Source organism: Peromyscus eremicus, chromosome 9 (assembly GCF_949786415.1).
Source record: "Peromyscus eremicus chromosome 9, PerEre_H2_v1, whole genome shotgun sequence".
Classification (NCBI taxonomy): Eukaryota; Metazoa; Chordata; class Mammalia; order Rodentia; family Cricetidae; genus Peromyscus; species Peromyscus eremicus.
In genome coordinates, this window is record NC_081425.1 from 50,818,147 (window position 1) to 50,837,949 (window position 19,803).

At 43.3% G+C, this 19,803-nt stretch overlaps 1 long non-coding RNA gene across 1 annotated transcript in view; it reads right to left on the reverse strand.

The window, feature by feature from the left end:
- The window catches only part of LOC131919909 (uncharacterized), a 183,588-nt gene that overhangs the window by 153,063 nt on the left and 10,722 nt on the right, over window positions 1-19,803 (reverse strand). Inside the window, exons 2-3 of the long non-coding RNA XR_009381461.1 lie at window positions 18,919-19,045; window positions 958-1,063 (exon numbers count right to left, since the gene is read on the reverse strand). This is a non-coding gene — a long non-coding RNA (uncharacterized LOC131919909). The remainder of the gene's footprint in view (window positions 1-957; window positions 1,064-18,918; window positions 19,046-19,803) is intronic.

Genomic DNA, 19,803 nt, shown 5'->3' on the forward strand with positions numbered 1-19,803 from the left:
TATGTTTTATATATTCATTGTCCATGTGGGTGGAATACAATTTTGGGCAGTATTTTCGGTGTGCCCACATTTTGACTGTGACCTATCAGATGAGGTCAAGGGAGGAATTTTCTACTCACATCATCATGTAGGGACTCAAAAAATTTAAGTTTTGGAGAACTCTGCTTTGTATTTTCAGACTTAGTACTCAGTCTGTGTTATGATCTGATTGCCAATCCGTCTTTGAGAGCTCAAGAGGTTATGTGGACTTTAGAGTGAGTCCCATCTCTTCCACAAAACCTCCACAGATGACCTCAGCCTTAAGCAATTCCTACATTTTATGAATTCCAAGCTCTTAGTTGGCTGGAATGCTCAGATCTAGTGCACTGGACTCTAGTTAGAGTGTAACAAGATGCAGCTCCCATGTAGGAACTTGGGCTCTCCACACCATGGCAACAACAGGAGCCAGAGCCACTCAAATCTCAAAACAGTCTCATCCCTCTACATAACAGGGGATTGCCAGTATCCTCAGAGAAGTAAACTGTGAAGAACTTACAGTCATCCTAGGCTCAGTGACCTTGGAGGTGACCTTTTCCCTAGCTGAGCACTCTAACCTGAATAGTCTGCCTCTCTGAGATGGGGCCCAGTTTCAGATCTTTAAAACCATCCACACCTCCTTCCCCATTCCTCAGGACTTAGCTTTACTCCATCCCTTTGCTCATGCCCTCTCCTAGAACCTAGACTTCCTTCCACTGAACTCTTACATCATCATATGTGGCTCCTGTTACCTTCTGCCTACCTTCCCCAGAGATGACCATTGCCAGCCCAGACATTTGCACCCAAGTCATCTCTCTGAGTCATGTTTTGCATGCTCCAACCTCAATCTATTCTTTGATTTCTGGTTAAGTATCTAATTCATTGTCCATCATTTCTCCTCGCCCAGCTATCAGTTTCAAATGCAAATTTTGACTGATTTACCCCCTATTCATTTCTTCCAGTTACAGATCCATCGCTAGCTCCAGTCCTTCCTCGGAATCCCAGCTGCAGGTTGGTGTTGTCAACATCCATTGCTATGGCCAAATACCTGAGAGAAATAAGACAACATGCTTTAAATTTTGCTCATGGTTTCAGAGGCTTTAGACCCAAATCAATTAGCCCTGCAGTGAGGCAGAACACCAGAATGGCATGAGCATGTGGCACTAGTGGCTGCTTACTTTATTGCAGCCAGAAAGCAGAGATGGAGAAAAGGACCAGGACCATGTAGACCCTTCAAGGACATGCTTCCAGTGACCCATTCCCTCCACACAGCTTCCACTCTCTGGTTTCCACCAGCTCCCAATAATGGCATCAAATTATAAATTCTTCAATGAATTTATCCATTAATCTCACTCAGTCCCCTCATGATCCAATCACTTTCCACAATACCCACCTGAAACACTACATTGAGGACTGAGCCCTCCTCAACCTGTGATCTTTCTAACCACAAGATTCATAACCATATAAGCCTCTGGGACAAGACTATGCCAGGGTCTTCTTTGCAGTCTACCCAAGTTCTCACATCTAATAGTTGCCCAGCGACTCTTTGAATGGTCAGCAGGTACTAACATTCAGGCATAGTCATCACATGTCACAGACAAGGGCATCCTGAATGGCCTGGTCAATCCTGGCTGTTGAGTGGGTCTTAGCATCCTGTCTCCTCTGCCAGCTCAATCTGCTCCTGTTTTCTAATTCTAAACCAAAGCTGGAGTTTTCAGCCCCTAACTGTTCTCATTGCAGTTGCTTGGAAGTCATAAAGATGTAGTCAATACTCTAGGGAAATATAGATAAATAAATAAAAATAAATACCGCTGCTTCAGATTTAGCGTTTTCACCCAGGTCCCTACCATGTCCCACACTCCTCTCCAATTTGTCTTCTCTTCTCCTCCCTCTTCCACCCCACTACCTACAAAGGAAAAATAATAACAAATAGGAAGGCTAATTCTAAGTTAGTGCAGTCCCAGCGTGTATCCTGGCCTGCCTCTAGTCCTGTTATTTTCTCCTGTGTCTGGCTTTGACAAGACTGATGACATTTACGTTTTCCAAAAGCTTCAATAAAAGGCACTTTAGCTGCAATCACCTCCGTCTAATTTCCCCAGTCATTTTTTTTTTTTTTTTTTTTGCTTAAATCACACAACAGAACTGAGGCCTGAGCTGTTCTGACAACTTGTCACCGAATAGGGATCAGCCCAAATGGGATGTCTTGAAAACCAAGGACAAAGGAGGGGAGAGAAGCAGACTAAGTGGCCTGAAAATGAAGTGGGATGCTAGGAAAAGAGAGATTGGCAGGAGTCAGTGGGTTAAAATTCTGGAACAGGTGTGTGAGGAAGCTCTGGAGCCAGAACAAACAGAAGGCATGTTTCTTTCCCTAAAGAGAAAGCTAAAGGATGCTGGGTCTAGAAAGGCCCATCGTTCCACTGTACAAGGAGTCTTCAAAGAGAGATGGTATCTGGAGCACAAGCATCAAGCTTAGAGGATGGAGCCCAAGGGGGCAGGATGGATACCTTCCTTCTGCAACATGTTCTGGAGAGCAAGGTAGCATCCGGGGAAAACCAAAGCCCAGATTTCCTGCTCCCAGGAGCACAGTGGCTCAATGTGGAGTAAATACACTAGATAAAAATTTCTACTCATTTTTTAAAACAGATTTATTTGTTAATGTTCATTTACACCAAAAAGTGTCCAAAGTATAAGAATTGTCTCAGTCATTTTCACAGGGTAAAGTCATTCACAAAATCACCACTCATGTCAAGTAAAAGAACATATCAAAAATCTTACACAAACTTCTTGTAGCCACCCACTGGGAGCTCTATGACAGAGAGTTCCAGAATCATTTTAAAAACTGTAGGTTAGTTGTGCCCATTTTTGAAATTACTCTCAGGGTGTGTGTGTGTGTGTGTGTGTGTGTGTGTGTGTGTGTGTGTGTGTGTGTGTATGTGTGTGTGTGTGTACACATGTGTAGATAAGAGACAGAGACAGAAATAGAAAGAGACAAAGTCATGCTGTTACACATACTAATGGTATTCATTTTGATATACTGTTTCATAGCATTCATTCATGTTTCATATCACAATTACTTATTCTTTATGGCATTAATAGATATTTGGTTTTTTCTAGTTTGGAGATCTTTTCTCTAGCTGAGTGTTTCTCAATCCTGTCATTCTAGTTAGCTTCTCTGTTGCAGTGATAAAACACTGACCAAAACCTCCTTGGGAAGAAAAATGATTTGTTGTTGTTACTATTAGCTTTCAGATTACAGTCTATCACTAACGAAGACAAAGCAAGAACCTGGAGGCAGAAACTGATGCAGAGACCATGGTAGGATGATGCTTACAAGACTATTTTCAATGGTTTGCTCAACCAGATTTCTTATACCACCCAGGACCACCTGCCTAGATGGCCCTGCCCCAGGGGGCTTGGCTCTCCTGTATCAATAATTCATCAAAAAAATGCCCCATAAATATGCCCACAGGTCAATCTGATGGAGGCAATTCCTCAACTGAGGTTCTCTCTTCCCTGGTGACTCTAGCTTATGTAAAGTTGAAAGAACAGACCAGTGCACCTAGGGATCAAACCCATGGACTCCCATATGCTATACAAACACTTGACTTCTGAACTACACCTCAGCTTTGCCTGGAGATTTGCTAACAATACTTCCACAAAACAATCTTCCTGTTTTGGTGAACACAGATACATTTCTGTCTCAGTTCGCATTCAGGAGTAAAACTGCTAATCCATAATTGTGGTGTGGCTTTGGTGGATAACAGCCAACCATTTTCCAAAACGGTCACATCAATTTATTTTTCTCCACAGCAGAGCAAGAGAGTTCCAACCACATACAATGTTTGAATTCAGCCACTTTGGTGACTGTATATTGTTTGAATTCCTATTTCTGTGATTACTAAAGGTTTGTGCTCTTTTTCATGCACTACTGACGATTTGGTTCTGTTTTGTCAAGGCTTCTACCTTTTTGTTTGTTGTTTGTTTGTTTGTTTTTGCTTTTTGTTTTTCAAGACACGGTTTCTCTGTGTATTCCTGGCTGTCCTGAACTCACTCTGTAGACCAGGCTGGCCTCAAATTCAGAGATCCACCTGTCTCTGCCTCCTGAGTACTAGGATTAAAGGTGCATGCCACCATACTTTTTTTCTATTGATTTAAAGAAATTCCTTGTCTCGTCTGGAAATAAGGCTCTTTGTGTTTACATACACCTGGACCAAGGGTATGGTGTGCTGCCAACAGAGCATCATATCCCCAACCTCAATTCCTCAGTCCTTTTCTTTCATCTCCCAACTCTATTTCAGGCCTAGTGTCACTCTCCACTAACCATGATCAGCCCCAGCTTCCCTCCCCAGTCCCACACATTACTTCTTCCCCTTAGCTCCAAACAGTTTAGACGGCTAGAGAGTCATATCTAGAGGGAATGGAGCATGGCAGACAAGCAAACTCTTCCAATCCTGTGCTCCAGTCCTGGACTTCACTCTGACCTTAATGCAGGACCAAGGCTCACTCACATTTATCAACTCAAAAAGGAGTTGAAGGTGGGTACAGAGCTGAACTCTTCAGCGTCATCATCTCTGAAAATGAGAACATTAGAGGGGACCAGATGCATCAGGGAGAAGACGTTCATAGATCTCAGGTGGTAAACATTTAAAAGAGACAGACTTGGTAGGAAATTTGTTTCCAAAAGGAAAGGCTACTGGTCCGGACAGAATTTGGGCCAAAATTTCACCTCATTGCTGCGTATAGTGACTAGCCATTTGAGCTGACTAGTTTTAGTCTTAGTTTTAACAAAAATTGCCTGGTTTTAACCCTTAAAGTTCTCCCTATCTCAATGCCAAGGGATCTGGCCAACCTACTGTTACCTCCTTAAGAGGAAGATGAATTGTCTGATGTTGGGCTCCAAAACAATCTCTATGTTACTTGTCCCAACATAGTTGGAAATGGGATACAAGGTCTATACCTTTGTTTCCGTATCTGACTCTTTGGTTATGTGACTATCCTAGAGTATTCTAGAAACTTAGATTGAAACAAATGCAAATTTCTGAAAAAGGTAGGCAGATAACCATTTCTATGTTAGCATTTCCAAGATAATGGTGCCTACCAGGTGCAGAGCACTACAACGTACCAGACATTCCACTAGGTGTTCTGGGTTAACAATTCCTGCTAATCTTCTCAGGTATAAGTACTACTGTCACCACTTTACTTGTGTGTGAGAAAACAGAGACGCAGGGAGCTTGAGCACTTCATTCAATATAATACACTTATTCACTCAAAGAGTAGGGTTCAACCTCCCCTTGCCCCAGCCTACATCTAAAGGTCCTGGGTTGAACAACTGTGCTGAGCCAAATCATATCTAATTAGTCTGTGCTACCATGCTTTGACAGGTAAATGATGCTCTCTCACCTATCCCTCTTATACCTGTCCCGTGATAAGGTATTTTCATATGTATCATCTCATCTGAGAACTACCTGACAAGGTTGTCATGGAATCAAGGCAGAGCCCTAATTTTTTTTTAAAAAAAAATTCTTCTAAACAAAGGGATTGTTATTAATAATGCTGAGAGAAAATCAGAACATATCCACAAGGATTGGACAAGCAGACTTCGGCAGATTTGAGCAAATGTTTCCTCTGAAGTGAGTTTTCCAAGCTTGATGCTCCATGTGTCTAAAGATAGCAGAATCTCAATTTATAAAAGGAAAAAAAAATATGAGCATCAAAGGAAAAGCAAGAGGCCAGGGGCCCAACAGCTCAGCTCCAGGACTCTGTTTCATAGGCATGAGAACTTACAGGAAATATAATGATTTGGACATTTAAACTGTGATTCCCAAGCTGCTTTCACACCTTCGGTGGTATGAAAAGTGATGTGAGACCTGTATGGGTGTGCAGATTAGGTGCTCGTCTTTTAAAGGCAGGTACTGGTACACCTAGCAAGAAAAAAGAAAGCAATCAAAGTGAGGTAATCATAGGACTGGACAGACCTTGTGAAAGACCTTGTAGAGGAGATGAAAGATGGCTTTTGATGAGCTATACCTCAGCTGTGGACCCTAGAGAGATTTGTAGATGTCAATGGGAATAGAAGAATACCTTCTCCTGGAACCTTCTCTTGATCCCCTGATGGACAGTATGGACCTTTATCTAGGAACACGTTCAACCATGTAGACGATGCTAGCTCCAGCTTCAGGAGCTTCACAGACCCATCCCCCACCCCGGGACCTCTACTCATTGTCAGATCCTCATTTTTAAGGGAAGGAAACAGGATACGCAAAGGTATGCTGACTTTCCCAAGGTCAGTTAGTGGGCTGTAGACCCAAGAGGACCCTTGAGGTTCCCTGTATTGAGAACAGATCTATCCCTTCAGAAGAAACTAGGAGAAATTACACATTTCAAGGCTTAAGTTTGCATTTACTGTTCTCCACTGGGATACCCTGTGTCTGTCCACCTTTTTACTGTCTGTGGAGTAAGGTACACAGGTGTCCCTGAAGTGTCCACCACAAACATGAACCTGAGGTCCCTCTCCAAAGAGAATAGAAACTATCCAAGCTCCTGGAGAGAGACGGAAGAGGTATGAACAAGTGGCCAAATAGAATTTTTTAATGAATCTAGCAATGAAACTGCCTGTTCCAGAAAGAGAACGTATCCCATCATTCTCACTGGTTCCAAATATGGATAGTTTCTGCCCTCTAGCAGCCTATTAGGGAGGAAGGGGACTACTTTTTCTTCACCCAGAAGACACCTAAGAGCCCTCCTCCCTAGCTTCTTGAGGTCAAGGACAACGTTAGAAAACTGTTCTGCAACTCCCAAGGGCAGATGTGGAAGAAATCCCAGATGGTATTATCATGAGCCAAGTTCACAGGCACAGCAAGACCCAGTGGGGGTGATTCCTAGAGGGGATTCCTCCATCTTCATCTCTGTTCCTGGCCTAGCAGGAACTTCTAAGAGTCCTCCAACAGCTGGCTGAAGCCCAGAAGGTAATGAGCATGGATGATGCCAAGTCTGGAGGTGACTGTGAATTTGATTAATATCAAGGATCTATCATAATTATTGAAACATTTCACTTTACTTTCACCCATCTTTGCCCCAACCCGCTTACTATCTGGCCCTCTGCTTCCCTCCGGTTCCTTTCTCTTTTTTCTCTTCCCCATTTTTTTATAGGACTGTTCGATTAATTTACTTTCAGAAAATAAACTCCACGATTGGGAGCTTTTGCTTTGGAAGACTGAAGGCTGATTCCCTGCTGTCTTATAGCCACTTCAACAGCAGTGAGTCAAGAGGAAGCCATTAGGAAGGAGAGCAGCCCGCTCCACTGAGCTCCCTCATGACCTAGGTGTACTGGCTTGCTTGCTTGGCTGCAGAGTAGTTACAGGCAGGTGAACTAGGGCAGAAAATCTAGAGGTGGCGGTTTGAAGAAGTTCTGTCTAGAGGGGCAGTGGGCTTGGAAAGCAGAAGTTCCACAATATGGTGCCAATCCAAAACAAACAGGACAACTCTTGGGACCCCCTCCATGTTCAAGTACACCCAAGCTTGCATCTCCAGTTAATATAGATTCTTGGCTGGCCAGCTGGTTTTATGCCAAGAATTACCTGTGAGCCTAAATGGTCATAGAGAATCCACCATTCTCTTGTCTCTATGGCTTTAGTACTCTCATTTCTCCTGCATAAAATTTTCTCCCAAATAAACAAGTTGAAAGCTTAGTTGTACTCAGTGAAGCAAAGACCTGTCTTCCCACTGTGATGCCGTCAGGGAAGCAATGGTCTGTGTGGCAGCCACTTTGGGACATCTCCTCACCTCCATTGGTTCTGAAGGTCATATACTGCCTGGATCATTCTCCCTGGATGCATACTATCTCATCTCCAGATGAGAGAGGCCGTGGTCTTTTCTAATTATCCAGGGATCCAGAACCCCAGCCTAAAATACTCCCCACTTTCCCTCCTAAGCCGTGTTCAGTGAATGAACCTGGGCCCCCAGCCTAAAGTACTCCCCATTTTCCCTCCTAAGCCTTATTCCATGAATGAACACCTTTCCACATAGTAACTAGGCCTCAGTTTCTTCTTTGTTGTCCTACCATGGGTAAGTTTCCTTGTACTTTCCATTTTAAATGTCTTTTGCTTAACTAGCTATTCCATGAAATGTAGCTTTGCACACGTTTCATCAGTATTTTGTAAATATGGACTCATTCCCATGCCAAGCTTCCTTTACAGATAGGTAACTGAGATAAGGAACACTTATAAGACTTGCCAATTGTAGGCCAGCTAGCATGGCTGAGTCAGGACTCTAACCAAGGCCAGTCCATTCCATGTTTGCCATGTGATGGCACATAGCTAGAGCATTGTCTTTCTGATCTTGTCAGAGTCTAAGATTGAGTGTCTTCTCACTGCACCCCCACTCCCGCCGCCCAGTTGTCCCTTAACCATGCTATCTTTGCTGTAAGGATATTCTATGCCAAACTATCCTTCTGCTTGTCACCTGCTAATTTTGCCTAGGCTTCTTGTCTCTAAAATAAGCAATGCAAAATAAACCATGGGCTTTCACATGTCCCAGCACTATCTTGTCACAAATGATAACAGTTCTGCACAGTTGTGTACAGGGGCAAAGATCATTATACCTGAGGCATCAAATCGATACCTAGGATTAATATGCAAGGCTTCCTGAAGATCTCATTTTCCAATCCCTGCCATGAGACTCTGTTCCTGCAGAACTGCAAAAACTCAGCAGACATACACTAGACTTGCATGTTTGTGGAGCCCTATAGCCCAGATTTCAAGCTCTCACTCAGCTCTCCCATCCCATCCCTGTTCTGAGCTGATGGCAATATCCAGCCAAATCACAGGTCCTCTCCATACCAGTTAGCTGCATCCTGATGGCATTTGGCTTGGTACAGTTGCCTTCAGAGCCTTCTCACGGCCATGCTCATTCAAGGGCCAAAATCTTGAACAGAGCTTCAGCTGCCATGCCCTCTCCCTGGCTGGGCTTCTACAAGCTCGGCCTAATTAAAAACACCCCATCTTGTAGCTTTTGCTGGGAAGAGCTACTGTTTCTCTCCCAAATCTGCATCTCATTTCTTACCAGTACGTTTTCCCTTTGGGCCCCTTTGGTTTTCTAGAGCCTATTAAAACAGCAGTGCCTGCCTTATTTACATGAAATGAAGGTACAATAGATGCAGTTCCTTTCCTCTTACATTGTGAACAATTTACTCTCCCTCTTCCACATGCTGCATACTTCTTGTCTTTCTCCACTGTTCTTTTCCCTAGGCTGGGATTTGAGCTTGAAATGTATCTTATCACCAGCCATCCTCTGTTACTTCTGGTGGCATCAGAAAAAAAAAGGAGTTTCCTGTGTTTCTCACATGAAAATTGGCCACATGACTGAGGATGTGTCGCCCTCCACACAGGAGAAGAAATGAATTTGAGCCAAGGGTACCAGATTCCTGCTAAAGAGATGAAGGGAAACAATCTAAAAAAAAAAAATGGCATTAGCTGTAATGCACTGGTTTTTGCATTTACTCTCACAGTAACTACATTAGACACTGGCTCTTCTAGATTAATACGTGCTGTTGACAAAATGAGGGAAGGAAAGGGAAAAAATGAGCAACAGTAACTTTTATTGGCTGTTAAGAACATGTTGCTAATACTTGCTTAGTTGCCCAAGGCATCAGTCAGGAAAACTTCAGCCTGGCTTAGAGAGGTACCTGTACCTCCAGGTTATAAATCTTAGCAACCTTCTTTTCTGATCATTATCATCGGAAGACCTTTGGTCTACAAGCTCTCCTCATTAGTACCCACTAACCCAACCCTCAGGAGACTGAATGACCACTCACTATTTTTACTTCAGACACTCATTACTCCACCTATACAAGCCCAACACTGGGCCATTCAACTTCAGAGAAGTCATACTCAGAACCACATTGTGCTGGAATACCATGTGGACCTTGGCTTTGGTTCAGCAGCATCCATTTGTGGAGCAAGAAGGACCCAGATTCTCCAACTTGATGGGCAATGCTTAAAGTGCCCTTAACACTAAGAGACCCTTCTAATCCACTCCAGATGTTCCAAATGGCAAACTTTCTAATGTGTAACAGATGCTGCCTCAGCACCACATGACAAGATTGAGACTATATTCTTTCTGGATCCCTGATAAGAAAACCCAAGGAGACCCACTGAAACACAGCTAGTAACAGAGGAATATGTAGGCTCTGAGGCCAGACTGCCTAGGCTCAGATGCTTCTGGACCACGCCCTCCAAGGCTATGCCAAGTGAAGAAAGTAACTAACCTCTCAGGGGCTCTGTTTTCTCATCTGTGGCATGGAAACAATAGCAAAACCTAGTTGTAAGATTACAACAGATTTGAGTAAGTGTTTATGTTCTTGGCACACTGCATAAAGGTCATTTCACTTGATTTGGTTGTCACAGAAAGCATGGACTTGTGCCCCAGGAGAAAAGGGAATTTGAGGACACCACCTTGGACAAATAGTAGCAAGGGCATATCTACCCATCTCAAAGTCTAATTGAGACATGTGATCAGCTAGTTATTGGGAACGACTAGCTGATAACAAATAGCAAAACACTGGAAGACTGGGGGACACCACGCTTTTCCTTCTGGCACCTGGAAGCTGGCTGCTGTGAAAGGGCTCCTCTGCTTTCACAGGTCCTCCTGGGCATATTCTGCCACAGCTGACATGCTGGTCCCCCTCATGGGTATTCTTTCTGGGATTTGGATGGACCCAGGGCAGCTTCCTGAGGATTGCTACCTACAAGCAGAAATATGTAATTCTTATTAGGGTGGCTTCATAACTGGTACCTTGTCACCTCTACCCATAAACCTCCAGACTGTTGTGGAATACTGCACTATGTGAAGATGTGCTGCATTTGTTTAATTATGTAAAGGTGTGTTACTGTTTCACCTTGACTGCATAAGGCACCTGATTGGTCTAATAAAAAAGCTGAACGGCCAATAGCTAGGCAGGAGAGGGCTAGGCAGAACAGAGAGAATAAGTAGGAGGAATCTAGGCTCAAGAGAAGGAAGAGAGGAGAGAACAAGGAAGAAAGAGACACCCAGGCCAGAATCCAGACAGCTGCCAGCCAGACACAGAGGGAACAGAAAAGTAAGATATACAGAAGAAAAGAAAGGTAAAAAGCCCCAAGGCAGAACATAGATAAAGAGAAACAGATTAAAACAAGAGCTAAGATGAGGCCAAGCATTCATAACTAATAACAAGTCTCCATGCCATGATTTAGGAGCTGCTTGGTGGCCCAAGAGAAAGCCTGCTGTATCCAGACAAAGCCTCCTGTGGGTGCAGTAACACAAAATCCAGGTGTGGGGGGGGAGTGCAGAATTGAATAGGAGAGAGAAGGCCTTGGACTCACAAGCTGAAGGAGGCCAGAGGGAAGGATGAAGGGTCAGGACACCCGTGGAGACTAGTACTTCTAGATCTACCTGCCTCCCACCCTCCAATTTCCTCTGACTACTTGCTCCATCAACTTCACATTCCCAGTCCTCCCTAGGTACCCAAGCTTGTCTACAGACACAACTGATTTACAAGCCCCCAGGTACATGATGAGACACACCCTAAAAAATTTGTAGCCCTCCAAGCAATAACGCCACACTGTGCTTCTTGGTAAAAGTACAGTCCCTAGGGTCTCTGCCTCCTGTGGGGAAGGATACGGGATTTACAGTCTCCAGGGAGCTAGTGCTGAGTGTCCATACCAGAGAGGCCAGGCACTGGCAAACTCAGGAACATGCACCCTCATGCTTCTAGCTCAGACAGAAGCGAGAGGGACCTTTCCACTCCAGAGCTGGGCTTACCAAGCAGAGGCATTGACCCCCAAGTAAGGGCTCGGCCCCATTTTGAGGACAAAGTACAGTTAATAGCTTTGAAAATGCACAGCTGGAATAAAAATTGTTATGAAAGTGGGTTCTTCAAATTTCAGATAAAAGCAATTGCTGTGAAAGCTTCAGTCAATCGAGTCGCACCGAATGCAGCCAGATGACTTAATGCAGCTATGATAGAGTCAGGCGCTGGTGCTGGGAAAGGTCAAGGGGAGAGTGGGGGTCTGGAAGACAACAGCACCCTCTGTGTTTGCAGTCAGAAGACAAGGTGAGGGGGTGGAGAGAGGAGAGTCGCTCTCCTGCCTGGAGAATGAGGCAGTCCGCTACAAATGGGATTGACTAGCAAGCTCTGGGCATGCCCTAACACAGAGGCTACTTGCTCACTCCCCAGTCACCATGCTGGCCTGCTCTATGTGGGATGTGTCCTTTTGCACCTGCTTGAAACCTGGTCCAGTACCCTTGTTGCTCTAACGCTCACTAAGGGATAATGAGAGTAAGCCACTATTTTGCTCAAGAAGCAGACAGACAGGGAAGTCAACACTTCGACACAATCTGGAAGTGTTGTCATAAAGACGCATTCCTGGTGCCAGGGGAGTCTAGAGAGGCCGAAGCCAGTCAGGTAGGATGGTGACTGACTAAGCAAGGGGCTGGTGTGCAGTGCAGGAAGAGGGGGCAATTCAAGCAAAGGAGGGGGGCCTCTAAGACATTCTAGACTTGTGCATGAATCTCCTGTGGTGGAGTAAATGATGTCAGTCATAATGAGGCGTGTGGAGGGGCAGGCAATAGCCACCCACAAAACTCAATTTTCATCACTGGAGAAGAGTCAAATGGGTGCTGTGCCCACAAGGAATGAGGGACTCAGAATGTATCTGTGCCACTTCAACTCCCTGTCTCAGAAGGTAGGAGAAAGAATATTTCCTTTTGATTTCTTCTGCGGTTTTCAGGTATCTTACACTTTCTTGATGGGAAGAGCACTTCTGGGTTGTTGTGAGTGACAGTCCAGGATAGAACTGTCACCAAGTTCCAATAGCTGTGTGACTCAGCACCAACTCTGTCCTGACCCTTGAACTGGAATAGATTTTGATAGGCCGGTTTGCCCATTATACTGTGAACACCTTAATGATTTCCACCTCACACAATGCTTAGCCTATTGTCAGGAGTCAGATGAATAAAAGGAAGGGAAGGACTAATTAATGAAGGAAAAAATCAATGAGGTCAAAGGCTCCAGGAGGTGAGAGAACAGCCAATCACAATAGGAATACCAAACGTAAAATTAACCTGAAATGGCATTGGGTAAATAATGATGCTTTTGATCACAAAGGTGTAGAAATACTTTGTTACAGAATGTACCACAAGAAACTAACACACGGAGGCCTTATGGAAAAAAAGCCCTGTGAATGATACCCTAAGAAGAAAAGGATTCTCGTGCATGTGATGTATCCCTGGGGTGCATAGACACAGACACTACTAGTGAGTGGCTCTTTCATGTCAAGGATAAAGGGAAGGATTTTACATGTACAAGAATTCCTGTCATCGGTATGATATTTTTGCCTTTTTGCGTATGAGGAAACCAAGACAAGGTAGAGAAGTAAATTAAACAAAGAAACATGTGTCAGAAAGAGTTGGGTCATCAACACAGCTGTCAGATTCTGGAGCCTGTGATCCTAGCGACACAGTTCTGCTGCTAAGACTGTGGACTCAGAGAAACAGTGTGACCTGCCCCGGATGTTAGCTGTTTCCAAGACAGTGAGTCTGGGAGACCTAGAAGAACAGCAGAGGCATAGTGCAAGCACAGAAGAGGTATCCCTCTTCCCCTTGGGCGATATGTCCTAAGACCCCTAGCAGGTGTCTAAAAGCAGTACTTTCAACCCCCACATCTATGCAGACTGCATTTTCCTTGCCCATGTGGACCTAGAATTAAGTTCAGTTCATAAATTAAGCACAGTGAGATATTATTATCAACAACCCATAAGGAAATAGAACAATGGTTAAAAAAAAGTCCTGTAATAAAATTGCTCTTCCGGTTTAGGACCATTCTTTGCGTGTCTGAGGTGGGGAGATGTGTGTACATGTATGAGCAAGCACGTAGAAGCCAGAGGTAAACCTTGGGTGGTCATTCCTCTGGAGCCACCTACCTAATATTTTTCCATTTCATGTTTTTAATATTTTCAAACCTCAGTTAACTGTACGAAACTAAAACTATAGAAAAAGAATGAAGAGATGAGGGGAAGTGCTGTGGAGCTTTAGGGGATGGAAATGGACATTTGGAGAGATCTTATGGAAACAGGTGCCAGGATCCCAATACCAGAGGCATCAGTCATGCTCTGTTTCGGTCAATCCTCTCTGTAAGTCCACGGGGACAGTTTACATACTAAGTCAAGCTCAGTCAAGTTCTAATTGTGAGATGAGCCCCAGCGCAGCCTGTGCCTGGAGCTGGACCACATAAAGAGCTCCTGCAGCCTAGACCAAGGCAACCCCTCATCTTTTGCTTTTGTAATTTGAAGCTCTGTGACTAGTAAGCAAGCCATCCAGGAAAAGCAGCAAGAGCCGGGGGAACCTGCCTGCTAGCCAGACCTGCTCCACAGACCTCAGGCACAAAGCCAACTGCCAGGGCCTCTGCTCGGGGCCTGCCCATGCAACCTTCTATTCAGCATCCTCACCAGATGATTAGTGGTAGCTTCCATCACACCAGCCTGCTCCTGCATGCCCTGCTTCCTGGATCTACTTCCTGCGTGTCTTTCAGGAAGTAATGTCGCTATGCTATGAGACTGTACAATCCAGGAACAGGGAGCTCACCCCAGTTACCCATCTTCCCCACATCCTGGGGGACATCTGCAAGTCATGTGGATCTGACGTAGGATAGCACTTAAAAGCATCATGTGGCTCATTTCCAGGGCCATCACACAAGGCACAGGCTCACCTTACCTCCTTTGTGTCTCCAAAGCCAGCCAGTGGTGTCACTTTCAAATTCAAGGTGTTTGATGGGAAGGAGAGGGCACTGTGCTGCATATGGGGTAATGCCACACTCTCATAGGGCATGCTGGTTTTTTAACCCTTCTGTTACCCACTCCTTTCTTCCCCCTACCTCCCATCTTCCCTCTCCACTCTTTCTTTCTTCCTTTCTTTATGCTATATAAAATCTCATCTATGTTTAATATATACAACTTGATGATTTAGGAGATGAGTATACACTCATGAGTACACACTTCAGTCTATGCCATGGATATATCCTTCAGCTCCAAAACTTTCCTTTGTTTATAATTAGTTTGTGTAAGTTAAGAACACATAACAGAAACCTATTCTTTTAGCATCTTTGTTAAGTATACACCGTAGAACCATTAGCTACAGGCGTTATGTTTTACAGATACTTAAGGTTTCACTTCACCCTCTAATACTTCCTTGTTTCTTGGTCCCTCAAACTTAAAACCACCGTTTCACTCTATGCTCCTGTGAATTTGACTAGTTTAGACAGGTCTGGATCACAACGGTGTAATATCCTCCAGGTTCATCCCAGCTATCAAAATGGTAGAATCTCCTTTTTAAGGCTGAGTCATATTTCAATATGTATATGTATATATCACATTTTCTTTATGAATTTATCTGCTTACACAGCTGGGTTGTTTCTATATCTGGCCAACTATAAGCAATGGTGCAGCGGACATGGTAGTACAAACAGTTTGAGACATTGATTTCATTTTGTTTCCTTCAGCTGTACAGTGGAGTTTCCGGATTATATGGTAATTCTATTTTTAATATTTACAGAAAATTCCACGCCATTTTTCAAAGTGGCTCTAGCCACTTACCCTCCTTCCAAGTTGCTGTTATTCTGTGTTATTTATAATGACTTTCTTTTGTTTTTAATTACATACTATTTATATGTGTAAGGGTTTATGCCCATAAACACAGTGCCCAGAGGCCAGAAAATGCCATAATATCCCCTTATGAGCTGCCAGACATGGGAGTTTGGAACCAAACTCAGATCCCTTTCAAGATCAGCAAGTGTCCTTGATAACTAAGTCATTTCTCCACCCCCGGGGCATTCTTCTTAAAATTGTAATGGACTCTTCCCAGATATTCCTAACAAGATGAGAAATGATCATGGAAAATTTTATCCCCTTTGTCGCTTATACCATGCAGAGATGACTTTCTGCCCAATATCTACACTAAGATAACTGAGATGTGTGAGCTGCCACTGTGTTGATCTTCCAGGATGGCAGGTAGATATCAACCATATGCTACATAGGGGGCTGGTGAGATCGACCAGTGGGTTACACTGAGTGCTTGCTGAACAAGCATAAGGAATTGTGTTGTAATATGTTATTGTAAGATGTGTTACATTTGTTTGTGCTGTGGAACATTTAATGATGCAAAGATGTGTTGCATTCTTTTATATTGCATTTGTTTAACTCTGTGAAGCTGTGTTACTTTGCCTGTCTAAAACACCTGATGGTCTAATAAAGAGCTGAATGGCCAATAGAGAGGCAAGAGAAAGGATAGGCAGGGCTGGCAGGCAGAGAGAATAAATAGAAGAAATTTGAGAGGAAAGGGAAGAAAGAGCAAGAGAACAGGGAGTGGAGGATGCTAGGGGCCAGCCACCCAGTCACAAAGCAAACCACAGAGTAAAAGTCAAAGTAAGATATACAGAAGAAAGAAAAGGAAAAAGCCCAGAGGAAAAAGGTAGGTGGGATAATTTGAGAAAAGCTGGCTAGTAACAAGCCAAACTAAGGCCAGGCATTTATAATTAAAAATAAGCCTCCATGTGTGATTTATTTGGGATCTGGGTTGTGGGCCCCCCAAAACAGCAAAAACAATCAACTACAGAACTGATTTCAAATCCCTAGGACCTGTGCATGATATGGCTATGCCTTCCTGTAACCATAGCATTTTCTGAGTAACAGAAACAAGAGGAATTCTGGAGCTGCTAGCTTCTGGCCTAGCTCTAGGTTCAATGATAGACCCTGTCTCAAAGGAATGAAGTGAAAAGTGATAAAGCAGGACACTCAACCTCTTCCTCTCGCCTCTGCATGCATAAACAGGAATGCACCCACCCACACACATGTACACAGACAAACACACACACACACACACACACACACACACACACACCAAACACAAAATCTTACCAGCTAAGCTTCAATGAAAATCTTCATACATTTAACTGATGAGATTAAAATAATTAATAACATGACTTACTAAGACCAGGCAAATGTACATATTTACAAGCACATCTTTGTCAATAAAGCTAAAAAGTAAGATAAACTCTACCTAAAAATAGATGAGTGGATTGATCTGTCACAAAAGGACACGCTAAGAATTAAGAAATATCTCAAAGTACAGTCAATTATTTATATTTTTGATCCATTAATAAAGCATTTTAGGTACTACCTCATTTTAAATTAACATTTATTTCTTTCATATACATTTTGTATCATTAACATATATAATCCATTATTACATACCATATGTTAACACTTGTGAAAGAAACCAACAGTATTGGTCTAAAGATGAACTACTGCCTATATTATTTGAACATATATAAAATGATATTAATACATAATGTCTACTATAAATAATATGGTAAATAGTATAATACATACTTATACTCACTACTTTTCTGGGTGCTGTGACAGAATATGCGATAAGCAGCAGCTTATGTGAAGACTAGTTTATCTGGGCTCGGGGTTTGTGGTACCCTCGAACATGGTGTAGACAGCATGGTGGCAGGAGTGGGGTGTGCTGCTCACACTGTGCTAATGTCAGGAAAGACAGAGAGGTGAGAGGTGGTACTCAACTCTCCCTCTCCTGTTTTACCCGGTCCAAGAATCCAAGTCTACGGGATAGTGGGTAGGTCTTCTTTCCTCAGGTCAATCTCTCTGGAAATGCCCTCAAAGATCTACCCAAAGGTGTGTTTTCCAGGTGATACAAAATTCTTTCAAGATTACCTATCACAATGTTGTATACAGATTATATGCTATATTGTGTATCTACTGACTGTTCATGGGACAAGGACCTCTATCTCATGCCTTATCTTCACTCATTTACTATGGCTCCTTCCTGAAAGATCCTTTCAGACCAGCACATAACAATGCATAGGCCCTACTTCACCCAAGAAGATCCAAAAGTCACTTTTGAGAACAATGGAGTGATTTAGAGAAAGAGAGGAACAAATCGTATCCACCAGGAAAACAAACTGAAACTCTTTCATCACTAAATGGTGCAGTAATAGCATGCCAGGTTCCAATACAGAGCACACTAGGACCTTGGGCCATGAAATCCATGGATGTATAATCAGTAGAAAATAAAGAAAACTTAAAATCTAGGCTACCTGTTGCATTAGAGGTGGTAGTTCAGAGAGGATGACCCTGCAACCTTAAAGACTAATGCTGGAAAAGCTGTCAGGGAGATGCATCAAAGACAATGGATTCTTGGGATTCTAGAAAAAAAAAGGGGGAAGGAGGGAGTGAGAAGTCTGGCTAGAAAAAAACAACGTCCTCCTGGGTCTTATATGCCATCCTGGAGTTTCAGTAAGAAAGAAGTCTTCATGGCTGTGTGGAGGTGAATGGATTTCTAAGCATGAGGATGTCTGGGAATTCTGCTTATAGAAGCAGATAATGCTTTGATACTGCTGCTATGGAGTACGTTTATGCTCACTCAGCTTCTAAATACAGCTATGTGGTAAGATTTCTTTTCAGTATTTCAAATATCCCCAGGAGTGCTTCGAAAGGGGGTAAAGATGTGCCAAATGGCAATACTCCATAAAACTAATTACCTGGGAAATTATGTGGGGAAAATACATTGTGATACAGGTGTTCCATGTAGTGAATAAGTCAGGACAAGCCTTGCATTTATGAGCTATAAATGAAAATATTGAATATGCAGTGTCTATTAGCCTTGCGGCTCCACATTCTAAATCACTGGTTAAATGCATCCTCAATGCCTCAGTGCCACCAGCCATGGTGATTAGGCCACCAGCCCCATTCTGTTCCGTCGCAAGCCAGCAGCCTCCTCACTGAGAGCATTAGGTTTGTGCTGTAACCCCCTCCTCCATGTAGCCAGGACCTAAGTGGTTCATCTGATCCTCACCTGAGTGCTCCAGCCTGGCTTCTGATGACTCTTAAACAAAACTCCAGACTGTCCACTCCCTCAAGGGGCTCTCCAGTGCCAAGTCTGTGGTTGTGTTTTCTCCTTCCATGAAAATGACAGCAGGCAACTAATAAAAAAGATGGGAAGTCATTACAATAAATAAAAAGGAATGAGCCACAGGATAAGAAATATGAACAAACATTAAAATAAATCCTCAAGTCCTCCTCCCCATCTGACTCTCAGCTGCTTGTCACCTGTCCCCATCTCAATGATGTCACTGAAGAAGAAGGAATGCAAGCAACCCCAGCTCCACCATGATATGCACAGACGACTACTGACATGCAGTCTCTGCTTTCTTTCCTGTCCTTGTCCTTGGTTTGTCTGTGCCCCACACTCAGCAGAATGTCTCCTCCTATGCATGGAATTCTACCCTCTCTCACCTGTGATTGCCATAGTTTTTCTCTCAGCTGTATCTTTAGTTCCCTCTCTACTGACTTCTTCCTCCATGGGAGTGTGTGTGTGTGTGTGTGTGTGTGTGTGTGTGTGTGTTATCATATATATAATATATTTTATGATCATCCCAATGAGTCATCTTGTCATACTCAAGCCAAATCTATGGCTTGATTAGATGACAAAAGTGGTAGTATCCAACTTCCTGAACTGCAATATATTAGACAGTTAACATCTTTAATTTCAAAATCCAAACTCTGAAATGCTTCAAACTGCTTCCCAACATTTTGAGGCTAACGTGACACCATAATGGAAAATTTCACACCTGACCTCAAATAATGAACCATATCGAAAATGCAGGTGCACTAAACTACTGGATCATATTACCTCCAGACTGTGTATTTGAAGCCTATATGAAACATAAGGGAACTTTTA